The 15371-nt window shown below is 39.1% G+C and overlaps 1 pseudogene; it reads right to left on the reverse strand.

The window, feature by feature from the left end:
* Window positions 1-1157: 1157 nt before the first annotated feature.
* LOC137970625 (collagen triple helix repeat-containing protein 1-like) lies at window positions 1158-3894 on the reverse strand (annotated as a pseudogene).
* Between the last annotated feature and the right edge of the window lie 11477 nt (window positions 3895-15371).

Raw genomic sequence — 15371 nt, forward strand, 5'->3', positions numbered from 1 at the left:
TTAAAGTCCTTGTTTTGAAATAATTCCTTGCGGTTGATCTTAAAATATTTGAATTGCTCGGCTATTGATCTGTTAATCACTGGCATTTGCTGCAGTTCGCACCAAACTTTCGCGCCATTTTTAAGGCGGCGCGAGAGATCAAAGATGAAAGAAAGTTTTAGTTCGAAGTTTCTTCGTGGTCTGTTACTGTACCATCGACTCTTTGGGCGACGCCGGCATTCGAAACTTTTTCAGATCAAAGGGACTTTTAAGGTGAGTTCAAGCAGCCTACGAGGCTTCAGGTAAATATTTAATTTAGCGTTAGCAATTTATTTTGCATAAAATTTATGTGAGGTTCTAAAAACTCTTTGTTTCGAATACGTCCAGTTTTATGACTTTTAAGGATTGTAAGCGAATGTTTATTTCGTACATTTTGAGGGAGTAAAAAACGGATTTCAACAATCAAACATTCGCCCTCACCCCCCCCCCCCCCAGGTCGGATCGTGCCCGTACGCCTGTAGCTATCCCGGATAGAGCTATAGATGAAAGGGAGAAGTGATCCTCGAACTTTTCAATTTTCTCTTGTAGATATCGGGAAAATTCCGATGCTCCCTTTATTCACCGGATACAGACTTCGGCATCGGGGATTGAGGTAAGAGAATATTATATCCTCATTCATGGGCCTCTTCCAATGATAACTTTGTTTCAATGTACTTTTAGCGAGTGATCATACTGCGTGGATGTTTAAAGAAAGAAGCATTAAAAGCAAGTTGAACACATCACAACACCAACCCGGTATGGCCAACTCATCACGCATGTCCATGGCTACCAATTAACCGGATGGAATGTCTGTGCGCATGCGTAATGTGTTGGCCACACCGGGTTGGTTTCATGGTGCGTTTACCTTGCTTTTAATGTTTTTTTAAAGAAAAGCACTTGATTGGTCAGTTGTAATGACGCGGTGAAATAAAAGACTTGGTGGCTTTGCTGTTCTGAATGATGTAACAAAATGACCTCAGTGGTATCACGTGCACGTTTGTCGACGAATCTGAAAACTTTGACTTTGAAAAGAGTGGGAAAAGTTCATTCTCGCCTGTACACACATTGTGAAAAAGAATGTAGGAAAACATACACAGAAAGTCAAGAGGACAATAATTATACTCGGAGGAAACTATGTTTTGTAATCCAGCTTTTTATTCAGCAGAATTTTATTCCAATCAAAAGCAGCCCCAATATACGAAGGTGGCCGATATCCACAATGATATCAATGTCTACTCAACTCTACATTTAAATGATTTATAACCCTTTAAAGAGCTTTTGCCTGACTGAAGCTTTTATGTCGTTATCTAAGCTTGAGGTTTAGGAACTTCCTCAACAAAGATTCGGGAAACTGCATTCCAACCTGTGTTGGCATCAGCATTTCCATATCCATTACAATTGCCGACCCAGAATCCCACGCGCACCCTTCCCTTGTGAATGTTGTTGCAGTGCCCTTCAATATGGCGGACGCGTTGAGCATCTTGACCCGCCAAGTCTAAGAACACAATACCATCAATAGGGAGGGGAGCCGAGCATTCAGCACCGTTGAAAGTAAAGAACCATCGTTTACAGCATTTCGTGCAGAATCTAACTCAAAGAGTACCAGTCCAGGCCACATGAAGAGCTGTATCAGAGACGTTCTTGGTGAACACGCAATCCTGGGTAATAAAAATCGTCTTATATTAAATGTATGAGCGGCCATAAAAGTAGAGATAATTTCAGCTCCCAGAAGTCGGTAATAAATCACTATACTATTGTTTTTAATTATCATTCGATTATGACTATCAGTTGTACTTTAACAAATTGATGTCAGTTTTTCATGCGTCTGTCCTGTTATTGATCATAACATTGTCAAAGTAGCTGAGGATCCACGATGCGACAGCCGAGTGGATCCGCAGACTACTCCGTTGACAATGTTATGACGAAATTCATTGTCAATAACAGGACAGACGCATGAAAAACTGACAGCAATTTGTTTCTTACAATAACAAAAAGGCAGAGGGGTCAAAATTAAGAGAAAACACGAGAAGAACGCGAGACAAAAATGCGGAAACTTCAATTTCATGCAATATATCCACAATATCGCATAAATTATAAATTTATGTGTCTGCCCGCGTATTGACAATAAAAATTAGCCAATGAGCGCGCGAGAATTTTGCAGTAATTGTAAAAAAAATAATTATGCAAATCAATAAGAAAAAAATCCAGAAAAGATAAAATAAGGGATCACTAAATGAACCTTGAAATGTAAGTTTTAGAAAAAGCATATCCTTCTAAATTTCGGGCAAAGTGAATCAAAGATTTTACCTCGAATTGTTGTCCTTTTTTTTTTCTGTAGTAAATATTCAGCCCTTAAATCTACCCATTTTTTTATATTTAATAGAAGAAATTAATATCTACTAAGCAGACTAATTTATCTGTTTACTTCAGGAGAAATGACCTCTTCCAGGAAATGACGTGCACATGTGTTTCGCTTTCTTCAGCGACTGTTTACCAACGATATAAACATGTCTTCTCTGTTGCCAAAAAGATAATCTGTTGCTCACCTTAATCAGGCCATGATCTTTGTCATCGTTAATTTTCCAGGCGCACTCCTTCCAGTTCTTAAAAGCCATCACACCTGGAGCTACAGTTGCCCCGGTCTCTCCTCGCTCTCCTTTTTGACCGGGAGGACCCTGGACACCGCGTTCTCCCTTTGCGCCATCCTTTCCATTTGCACCAGCAGGACCCACTACCCCACGAGGTCCCTGGGGTCCAGCCTTACCGGGCTGTCCTTGGTCTCCTTTGGCCCCCTCACGGCCATCTCTTCCGTCACGGCCTGGTAACCCAGGGGACCCAGGCTTTCCATGCATTCCAGGAATGCCTCCACAGAAAAGGGAAACAGGCTGTTCGTTTAAAAGAAAAAAAAAAGGGAGAAATAAATTCCCTGATTATTCACAGTTAAGGCTAAATCTAATTTCCAATCATGCAAAACGAGTGACACCTCCTCTTCACACTTACTGACAACCCACGCCCCACAGCGTCCCTTTCACCCTCCCCTCCCCATGGAAAACTTCTTTTGTTTTGAGGTGACTCGTTAATTTTTATCAATGTATCCCTAATTGAGAAAACAAGTTATTTAGTTTTGTATCTACTGAACAAGCGGTTTACTTTTTGCTCACCGCATTGTTGGGTAGTTGGCTGCTCTTGTTGCTCGCTGCAGCAAAGTAACTCAGGATCGCAAACACAAGTGAAAACACCAAGGCCGGGGTTGAATTACTTCGAAAATGAACCATTTCGTTTCGCTGGGATCTGTAACGAACACAATAAAGTAACAAAAATTGGTAACATTTTTCCATGAAATATAGGTGAGGACCTTAATAAGTTAAAATTAAATGCAAAGCTTTTGCTTTTCATTTAGATATTTCCACACCCCAGCGCGCAGTGTTAATCAACTCCGCTTTTTGTTTCGCTAAACATTAAGGCAAAAAATAATCGGTTTTCTATCAAAACACGGAATAGTTGCATCTGGAGTTTTTCCCTTAGTTAGTTATCTCCGCCATTTATAATTCCAGAAATTTGCGCTTTTTTTAATTAACCGAGCTACTGGTATAATTTCTTACTTCAGAGACAATGCGATCAAATTTTTTTACATAAAAAGAGAAAAATACTGGCGTACATTAGATGAACTTGTTTGACCAAAGTTTTCATCTAAATTAATCTGCCAGAACAATATCTACAGAAATGTTGTTTAGCTTAGTCTTTCTCCCAGCCGAGAAAAAGACGCTAAAACACCTTATTACTTTTACCGCCGTGGAATGAGAAAATGGGGGCGAAGACCATACCTGAATTCGCAAAGGAAACTCGCTTTGTGTTTGTTCAAGTTCCTGCGTAACAATTCCAAAGTCAGGAGTTGATAACAAGATTTGTTGGAGAACAAATTTTATAATCTCTTCTGTTGACTTATCTTGTCACTTTTTCAAGTCCGCTAAATCATTAGTTGATAGAATATTAATAGTTATCCGTTACCATCAACGGAATTGTTTCAGCTGTCAAACGAAACGTTAAATTTCATTCCTGTTTTTTTTGTTTGCATAATAGCTAAAGAATATTCCCCCTTCCTATAATCATTTATCTCACTTTACTCACAAACTTCAATAAAGTTACGACTACTTGCTTTTCCCCGTTGATTCATGGCCCTAGCTCATATCAGCGAAAAAAAACTCGGTCCGTTACTAACAATACAGACCTCGAATTCGGTTAGTACGACTGAGATATGTATTCTTCGTGTATTTTCATCGATTGAGGCATAGTCGCATACTATATGGGTAAGAGTGGGGAAACTGGTATACACGAGTAATCTTAGTTTGATTTACCCAATGGCAAATTGATTATTTTAGCTCTCAGAAATTGATAGTATCCTCTTCCCGTCCAACTATTAATTTCTTACCTTGAATTTGATAGCTGAACTTTTAGTGCGAAAAATTGCAAAAATAAACCTACTGAAACGTACTAAGTTTCTTTCACCGAGAGCTAAATTGGCAAATCACTGACCCACGTCTTCAATAAGTGACTGATGTTAGAAAGAACTGTATTTTCTCTCCTGCGAATCGTTTAGAAAACATTTCAGGTAGGAATTTCCAGTGTTTTTGGCAACGAAAATTCTCGACAGTTTGGTCGCTACTGAACGAATATTTATATCTCAGCGTCTTGTTGAATGCACATACTGAATTTATAAGTACAGCCTTGAAATGCTCGCACTAGATTCGTATGCCTTCACTTTCATTGCTCCGAAAGAGGTTGAAATGTTACAGAGAAATCAATAAATTGGGTGGCATCTAATAACTAACTTCCCATATTGGCCGCTTTACCTCGTCAGTTGCCAAACGAGTCGAGGCATTTAAGTAAACGAGATACCAAATTAGCGGTCATTAACTAGTGCTACTGAGAACTTGTGATCACTCACCGTCTATCTGTTTCTCTTACTCTTGTTTTTGGACAGTCTAATCCGCGTCCTCCGACCTGGACAGTGCTACATTCTTTTCAAATTTGTAAATTTCATGGTCGCTTTGTAACCTTCACACATTTTTTTCCGAATTTAATTTGTATCACCTTTCATTTCGCTTTCACCCATTGAAGGCTGTAGGTCCTGGCAGTCGAATTTTAACCAGAGAACGTTTTATTATTATGTTTAATTAAGTTTGCTTTTAACAAAAAACCGACTAGTCGATAAGGTTGGACTGTTTAAAGAGTATTCGACAATGCCGGATTTGTGTCGCTGTATAAGTTTTGAAATAAGAAATTTTCATATATTCACGGTCATCTTAAGGTACCGTTGGAATTGTTTGTTCTTCAAGTGCCAAACGAGGTACACGTTCTTTTCTTATTTTGCTTTAACGCTACTTTAATACGAGTTAAGAGGAAATTTATCTCATTTAATTGTTTAATTTAATATCTTTGGTATAACTTAAACAGTTGCAAGTAAGCTTGAAAAATCCCTTGAACGGGATTCGATCCCATGACCGAACTAATGCGCTGCACTTCCTCTTTTAACTGAAATATGCTGCAAGCTGGTCAATTGCATCATCACAGGGTTTGGGTTGCTTCTGCATGCATAGGCTGCAAGTTAAAGCCTGAAAAGTTCACGCTTGAATGGGATTCGAATCCGACCTGTGCGATACTAGAGCAGTACTCTACCAGTTGAGCTATCAAGCCATCTGGGAGGTGGTCATTATCTGAGTTCATATTGAGCCTGTAGATGATACAGCTTTAAAGAAAGCTTTAAGTTAATATACCAAAAAAACAAAACATTTCTTCTGGCATATACTGTTAAGGACGGTGCCTACCACTGTTATTGCGCATACGGTCTGCGCATCTCGAGATACACGGGAATCCTATCGATGATGCTCACTAATACAGGGATATTTTTGCGCGGTTTAAAACTATGCGGCGGAGAAAGTAGATCTTAGTAAATAGTCTTGTTATCCAAACAGAAAATTGGGGCTAACCATGCATTTTTGAGAGATAATTAAGCTCGATTTGAGAAAAAACGCCATACATTGCTTTGTATTTTAAACATTTTTACAAATATTATTCATGAATTATCTTGGAAAAATACGTGGTTAGCCCCAATTTTCCTTTTGGATTTCCATGGCACTTGTTAAGATCTTCATTTCCTGCATAATCATAAATCGGGGCAAAAATACCTTTGAATTAATAGGCACCGTCCTTAATTAGCCTATCAAAGGCTTTCAAATATGTGTTTATTTTTTAATCTGACATGTAAGCTATATATATTGAAAGACGTATGGAAGAAGAAAATGCGCAATCTCTCGCCAACAATGAAAGAATACGATGTTTTTCGACAGGAAGTCAGCTGACTTCAGCTGTTATCATTGATCGAGGAGTAAAAGCTCCTAAAGCACAACTTGCCGTGAAAATGAATGTGAACTGGAGTAGATTTGCTGTCTGAACATCAAAGCACGCGCGGTGCTTGTGTTTGATCAGGTGTTACACGCTAGCAGCGGGACACGGACACCACTTCTGTATGACGTAATCGAAAACCTTTGCAGAGTTCTTAATCTGGCAGCAACGCGCATGCACCGTTTATTTTTAGGTTTATTTTATCAAGTGTCTGACTCTCACAAGAGCCTTGTCGGTTAGTCATAAGTCTTACATGTTAAATCATGATCCTTCGCATTAGGAAAACGATAAATTACAGTTTCGGTAGCCCACGAGAATTATCCACGTGATACTTCCCTTACGTTATGCAAACACCATCGATTCCTTGCTTCTGAAGGAAACGACAAGCAAGGCTGTTTCGAGAAAAAGACGATGTTATAACTGAGGTCAGTTAGAGGTCCTTAGGAACACTCAAAAACAAGAGATACAAAACGTCATACCTGAGACTACCTGTGAGTGTACGTTTCCTTAATTTTCGTACCTTCTCAATCAAACAAATCACTGTAGAAGATCCGACGCTCACGAACAACTCAGAAGAGTGAGTTGGGTTCAACCTTTGCTAGCATTAAAATAGATCAGTATGACTGGGTCCAATGGACTTTGGACAAGAAACATTCTTTGAGCATTTAACGAGTTCACTCCCCTGAGATCAATCTCCCAGGGCCTACAAACAGCAATTCATAAAAGTCAGTTGAGTTTAGTGAGTCTCATAGCGTAAAAATAGATCAGTATGAAGAAACAAGGATGGACTTCAGACAAGAAACATTCATAACAAGTCAACACTCTTGACACGGAAGTAAATGTACTACGAAAAACGAAGGGAAATACCAAACTTCACGCCCACTGTGCTCTGTAGGCACATATGTTTGACAACGATATACCAGAGGTGGTGCAAAATGAACGATTGTGTTTCCCGTTGGAATGGATTTAACAAAAAAGAAAACCTTTCATGGCAAATTAAAAGTAGTTAGTGGGCGATATGTGGCATTGTTAAGTCCAAGCTCCATGGAAAAATAGACGCTGTAAATCCCGGTAAAAGCTGTAAGAAGATGAAACAAAAGTTCGCGGCAATGGATAATTTTCATTTTAAATTTTCTTTGAGAATGAGAAATGACGAAAGTTGATTGTATTTCAAACATCAGAATTCGAGACCGAGTTAACTTTCGAGATACTTGTCCACAAGTTTTATTTGCGCTCACATATTTTCAATTCTTGTTCCCAGATGCTATGGTTTCCCTTAGGCGGCAGGGCCTTCGCGCGAGAAAGAAAACGAATGGATCTGGGAACGAGAATGATCCATTGTCTACCTCTGAATTAACGGTTATCGTTAGTTCCTTATTTGCTCAGAATTTAACATAAACTACTGTCCTATTCCCATAATGCAATATATATATATTTTTTTTATTGGGGGGGGGGGGGGGGGGTTGCATAAAAGCAATACAAGTTAATTACTCTTGGGATTGTATCATGCTTCAGTGAACTGGATATCCATTGTTTTAATTCAAATAACCCCCCTAAATGAACTGTATTATGGGATTTTGCGAAAATAGCGAATTATCGTTTACTTGATTTAGAAGATTGGAAATGATTATTTTATCCCGATTGTATGGATATAGGACTCGAACCTGGAATTTTTGAATGACATGTCACCTAACCACTTGACCACCACACTACCAGCTGCTCAGAAACAATATTTTAAACACTATTTGATAATGCTGTATTATCACTCGGCAACAAACAATATTAAACACTGCAAAAGGTCTGTTACCAAATTTCACGTCAAAGCTAAACATTTTAAAATCAAAACTTAAGCCTAACGCCTAACTAATCTAGCTTAGGCCTAATTACTCTTCAGCAATGATATTCTATGGGAGACTTAAATAAATAGTTTTTTTAAAAGCGCGGTGTCTTGATCTTCAGTGTTGAAGAGGAAGGAAGCAGTTCTCATTGAGTTGAAACTCCGTGTTCAGATCTAATCCACGGATATGATGATCTTCTACGACAAGTCCTGGGGCACAGTGTCCTAAATGGACGATAATAGTAAATTCAAAGCAAATTAGGAATTAAAGATAATCGTTAATTTGGGGAAGAGATCATCAATAAGGAGGGGAGCCGAGCAATGATTCAGCCGAGTATTCAGCACCGTTAAAAGTGAACAGCCATAAACTCGCAAAGTATATACCAGCCCAGGCCATATGAAGAGCTGTATCAAAGACTTTCTTGGTGAACACGCAATCCTGTGGAATAAAATCAACTGTATTATAAATGTATGAGCCGCCATAAAAGTAAAGACACTTTAACGTTTCTAAGGAGATAATTTCAACATCCCAGAAGTCGAGACTGGATCATCATCACCGTCGTCGTCAGTATCATTAGAGACCTTTAAATCGGAAGACGAGGACGACTAGGCCTAGGAGTACGAGTTTTCCCTGTTGAGCATGCGCATAAATATTAGAAATATTAGAACTTTGGCAGCTTTTAGAACAATGATTCGTAAAAAGGATATAACATTAATTCTTGAAAGATGTGGGAGGGAATGCCGCTTATGCTGCTGTTAACTGGACGTGCGCATATTTACTTATTTATCTTAGCGTCCGAGCTCATATACGCATTTAGTTTTACATTTTAATATACAATTAGTTCTATTGTGTAAAAGTGTATTTAGCTTGAATAGTGTTGATTTCCGGTTTTTTATATGTTTTATAGTAGTAATTAGTCTAATTTGATGATGTAATTTGTTTTAAAGGTGTCGCCAATTAGTGCCTTGTGGCGCTAGAACGATTAGACACGTTAATAAAGGTTATGCATGTATATGTATGTATAAGGTTTAGAGGCCTATTAATTTTCCAAGTGTGCATGCTCATAGTTGTAGTCGTCCTCGTTCTCCGACCTAAGGGACCCTAATGTCATTATCATTATCATTAGAACAGTTTTCAATTGAGTGTCGAAAGTAATTAGCGAATTGCTTTGGTTTTGCATTGCTTCACTCAGTGATTGGTTCAAAGTTCTAGCCCCTCTTTTTCAACCCATCAGAAGTGAAACCAAAATCAATCGTGGCTTGTGCGTGTATATTTTCCCACGCTTTGTATCGGTTACGTGTAATTACGTCGAGTTTTGATTGGTTTACTGGATTGCCTCCGTCCTTTTTGATTGGCCAAAGTAATTACTTTGGTTTTGGTTTTACGAAACTCGTTCTATTGATGTCTTTGATTTAATGAAAAAAGACCTCCCAGAAAAGATAAATATAAGGGATACAAAATGAACATTACAATGTAAGTTTTAGTGAAAGCGATCCGTTTAAATTTTAAACCAGCTGTAAAATGTTTCTTTTTTTTTACCTCGAATAGTTTTCCTTTCCTTCTGTGGCAAACAGAACTTGAACTGAAGAAATCAAAGTCTCCTTCAGCTGATTAACACATCCGTTTACTTTTCGAAAAATGTCCTCTTTCTGGAAACGATTTGCATTTTGTTTTGCACATTGAAACTTTCTCGAGCGACTGTTTACCAATGATATGAAGTTGTCATCTCTGTCATAAAAAGGCAATCTGTTGCTCACCTTAATCAGGCCATTATCTTTGCCATCATTTACGTTCAAGGCGCACTCCTTCCAGTTCTTAATAGCCATCACACTTGCAGCTGTACTTGGCCCAGTCTCTCCTCTCTCTCTCTTCTTTTTAACCGGGAAGATCCTTGACGCCACGTTCTCCATCCAGGATCCATTACTTCAGGCAACACGTTCTCACCCATGAATTCGCGATTATCCTGAATTGCTAATTTGATTTGAATTCACTATTATCGTAAATTTTGGACTCTGTGTACCAGGACTTTTGGTAGAGGAGAATGTAACTAGGTAAGGGAATAATATATCTTATTATATGGAGGAGAGTGTTTTACTGGGAACTAAACCACTCGTAGATTCCATACGCCACTACATCCGGGACCCGAGTGGCGTATTTTCCGTATGTCACCTTTGTGAGTGTCGTATCGTTCAATGACGCCACGATTCCCGCCTTTTTTTTCCCGCCTTTTTTATAAAGCCAAGCCGTATTTGTAAAACTTGACTACTTTGAAACACAATAAAATCGGAATTTATCAATATTTAGTCTCCATATAATAAAAAGAACATTACACGTTGGCTCGAAGATATGAATTTTATGTTCTCGTGGCAAGAACAATATCTCACTCGTTCGCTTCGCTCACTCGTGAGATATTGTTCTTGCCACTCGAACATAAAATTCATATCTTCTCGCCACCGTGTAATATCCTCTATATATCCGTGGATTGAATTTGAACTCTATCATGTCTATAGGAACCGTTTCTTTTCGCTTTACCACTGAAGATCAAGACACCGCCTTACCAAAAAAAAAACAAAAATATCATAGAATATCGCTGCTGAAGAGTAATTAGGCATAGCTAGATTAATAATTTGGGGCTAAGCTTTGATTTTAAAATGTTTAGCTTTGTCGTGATTTTGGAAACCGATCTTTTGTAGTGTTTAATGTTGTTGGGTAGTGATATTACACTATCATCAAAAAGTGTTTAAAATATTGTCCCTGAGAAGTTAGCGGTGTGGTGGTCGAGTGGTTAGGTGACGGGTTAATCGACATGCCCAGGTTCGAGTCCTATGTCCATTTACTTAGGTTGTCTTCATTTTCAAACAATATATGACCGTTTCCCATAAGTCATATCAAGCTTTCAGTCTTCTAAATTCACGATAATAGGGAATTAACAATTCAGGATAATCACGAATTCAATGGCGAGAACGGGTTGCCTCAGGATATCCCTGTGTTACCAGGTTGTCCTTGGTCTTCTTGGGCCCTTCAAGGAAATCTCTTCCGTCACGGCCTGGTAATCCACGGCATCCAACCCTTTCATGCATTTTTCTGACTGCACATAGTTTATGTAATTATACTGAGTACCGCTTTGTAGTCACTAGTTTGGAGAAAGGTCTTTGGTACGCCAAGCCACTACGTTTTTCATTAAGAATGTTTTAACTGGTATGACAGAAAAGATGCCTTCTTTTATGGACACACAAAAGACTTTTACACAGGTTTAATTTACTTTTTCTTGACACTATATAGTTATTACCAACCGAAACTTTACAGCTACACGTGTAGAAATTTTAAATTACTTTTGCCACTAGTCCGCGTTACTTGTTATGTATTTGGCGGTGCTTTAAGCCCGTCCCTCTTTCTTTTCAATGCTACTTTGTTCATTGGTTGTTATGTCACAGCCTTCTAGCTAATCTGAGTGTAAAAGTAGCCTTTAAGTATTGCAACATATACCAGGCCAAGTCAGAAGAAAGCTTTCTAAAAGTGAACATGCATTTTCTGAATAGGAGCTGGCTCTAACAAAGACGTGTAAAAATAATAACGCTACGCAGTTGCATTTCGCTTGGCAGGTGACATTTGGCATGTGATTGACACATTGTTGACAGGCCAAACTTAGAAGATATAAAAAGAGCTGTATACCTAAAGGAAAGGTAGTTAATTGAACGAGAAGCTATCTGTAAAAGTCGACCCGAGAGCACCAAATAGAAAAGAGAACAAAACGAAATTGTTGAGGTGTCTTTCGTTTTCCAAGATTACCTTTCAACAGTAAATAGTTCTCGAAATATCGCTGACATAGAAATAATGATAGGAAGCTCAAATAAGCAAGGACGACGACTACGAGAACACAGCGAAACAATAATTTTAATGAGCAAAAACAATGGCTCTACTTGCCCTGCAAGTGCTTTTTACATTTTCAGTGGAACATCCCTTTGCGCTTGTCGTCCTGGGGAAGATTGCTCGAAGCTTTGTTAGTGCTAACTGTTGGATAAGAGGTATCAAAACCTATAGGTTTCCATGGTATTTAACGCTGGTTAGCCAACCATGCTGCGACCAACCCGGGCCGGGCAAGCATGACATCGAGGTGGAATTACCATATTTAAGGGTACGAGGTGGAACACCTGTCGATAATTTTAACTTTCAATTTTCTCTCCAAGGCACAAACATCCACACCGTTCATGCCAATGTTACTACTTGAAATAATCCGAAATTATTTCAGACCCGAAAAAAGAAGATCTCACTGACACCAACAACTACAGAGCAATCTGTCTAACATTGCTGGTTACTAAAACCCTGAACAGGAAGATTCTCATTGGCGTTCAACCTGAGATTGAGAAAGTACTAATGCTAAGGAAGATCTTAGAGGGAGCTAGAACCTTCCTGCTGTCATTGTCTTTATTGATTTCAGGAAGGCCTTTGATTCTGTGGACAGAAAGTGCCTCATGAAGATTCTACAGGCCTATGGAGAGTATGGAATTCCTCAGAAGATTGTGGACCTCGTCTCTCTACTCTACATGAACACCAGAGTTCACATCCTCACTGCAGATGGAAAGACAGATTTTTTCGAGATCGTTTGCAGGAGTACTCCAAGGCGATACCTTTGCATTCTACCTTTTCATCATTGTGGTGGATTACTGTAAGCGTCTTGTGATGGGAAAGCACCTTGACTCAGCCTTCCAAAGGTCAGCTCCAAAGTTGCACAGATCTAAAGGAGAATGAGGCTAGATGGTCAAGCTCACCGTTATCCTTAACGCCCTTGTACTTTCTGAGCCCACACATGGACAAAAGAGCAGAGGGAGACCGAGATTAACTTTTGTTGATAGCCTGCGATTAGACACAGGGTTGACGGAGACGAAGGAGATAGCAGTGACCATGGCTGACAGAGACCGCTGGAGAGCACTTGTCCATGACTCCCGAGAATACTACCCACCTTTAACTATTGCAGTAACGGGTAATAGTATTCAATAGGTGGTTTTCACGTTCAGTCATTGCCACCAAATTGGAGGACGAAAACAAAAGATCTCTCATTTTTAGCGCCTTTTGTTCGGCTGCCAGCCTTTGTACATTGTAGCATTGTTGTCTGTGTCTCTAGAGATTGGTTGCAAACCATTTTCAGAATTACCCTAAAAAAATACCCAAAAAATATGAAAAGGCTGCCTTTCTCCAACTGATCGATCACTGAACATTTTGTATGCAACTCCTCTCTCTTTGACAACTCGTGAATGCCTTAATGTTCAATAACAGAAAAATCAATACCATGGAAGCAACGCTTGCCGGTATATATTTTTTCGGATTCACGACTGCTATACCCATCTTTTTTGAGTTGTTGTTTTTTTTTTTCTTGGTGAGCTCTTTTAATGTTTTCAAACCATCAAAGATCATTCAGTGCCCACAATATGTCAGAAGTGAGATAATACTGACAAATTAATCAAGATAAACGTTTTTGGCAAATGTACGTAGGTGGTGGCGATCGATATGTAGCATTTTAAAGGTAACTTCAGCAAGTTCGTGGAATAGTAGACGCTGTAAATCCCGATGATCTATAGCAACCGATAAAATTAAATTTCATCAATATATACATTGCATATCTTCCTATCACTTCAAATCTATCTCCTTTCCCTAAAACAGTTGTTATCATTTTGGAGTCCGGGTAGAAACGGCTTCTGCAATTAGCACCTAGTTAAGTTTCGAGATACGTACTTGCTCACCAAATGGAGAGAGTGTTATTTCCGGTTTTCGCGATTTTGGGATCAATTCCCCGCGCGGTTAGGAGACTCTTTGCTAAAGTTTGTTCAGTGCGAAGCAAGGAGGGAGACTGGGTTAAACACCGGCTTGACATAACAAGACTAAATACTTTCATCGCAATTTTGCAAAGAGCTATCCCTTTGACTGAAATAAAGTGAAGTGACCCTTAAACGTAATAGTTGTCTCTTATAGATATCGGAAAAAAATCAGGTGGCTTTAATGGGAACCCGTTAATTACCGGTCTCAGTCTTAGGCCTCGGGGAATGACGAAACAACAGGACTACTAATATTGACATTAAGGGAAGGCTTTAGCTCTTGAATGAACAAAGTCTCTTTAATTTTGCAGTGAAAGTCAGTTTTTCCGGACGCTAAAATGTCAAAGTGATCCATTTAATGTCGTGGCCAGTGGTTTTCGCATGATCAGCAATGGCTCATGAATGGTCACTTTTAGCTAGAGCCTTGAAATGTTCTGTTTTTCTGTCGTGGAGTCTTCGTTTTGTTTTGCCAATGTAGAATTCATCGAAGTTCCAGCAGACAATTAGTAGTGAGAAGTTATTGCTGTTTTAGCTATTACTTCTCTCATTACGTCTAGACACGTACTGCTGCAGATCATTTTTCTCAATCTAGGTTCCAGACCCCTATTGTTTACGATATATATATAGTTTTCAAAAATTGTAACGGTCACTTTTGAAAATTTATCACCGCTGTTTGTGTTATTTTCTTAATCAAGCTACGATGGCCTAAGAACAAGAGTTCATATTCCCTTATTACATCCCTGTGCGGGCAAGATGAACCAAATCGCAAGCTGTGATTGGCTACCTGAGCGGGCAAGATGGAGCTATACTACCCGCTCGGGATTTCTCGCTTGGTCCTGCAAGATCAAAGATCACTTTTTTTTTGGTGTTTTATCTCATAAAATAAATCCTTTATCATGACCAAGCTTTTTCGGTCAAGATGGCTGGATAATGGCCTGGTTCTTTTTTGCATTTTTATGGACCTCGACCTCTTCTCGGTCCATAAACACGCAAAAAAAGAACTTGGCCAATATCCAGCCATCTTGACCTCACGCTTGGTCAATAGCCAATATATACATGGGTCTCTTCCAATAATATTTTTTCAATGTTGCCCAAAACTAGTTGGTGTGTTCACCTTGCTTCTAATACATCTTTTTTTTAAAGAAAGACACCTGATTGGTCAGTTGTAATGATGTTGTGAAATAACAGACTTAGCTGCTTTGCTGTTCTGCATGATCTGAAAAAAATGGCCGCTTTGGTAGGTATCACGTTTGGTGACGAATTCGAAAAGTTTGACTTTGAGGGAAAAGTCCCATTCTCTCCT

The sequence above is a fragment of the Montipora foliosa genome, chromosome 9 (genome assembly GCF_036669935.1).
Source record: "Montipora foliosa isolate CH-2021 chromosome 9, ASM3666993v2, whole genome shotgun sequence".
Classification (NCBI taxonomy): domain Eukaryota; kingdom Metazoa; phylum Cnidaria; class Anthozoa; order Scleractinia; family Acroporidae; genus Montipora; species Montipora foliosa.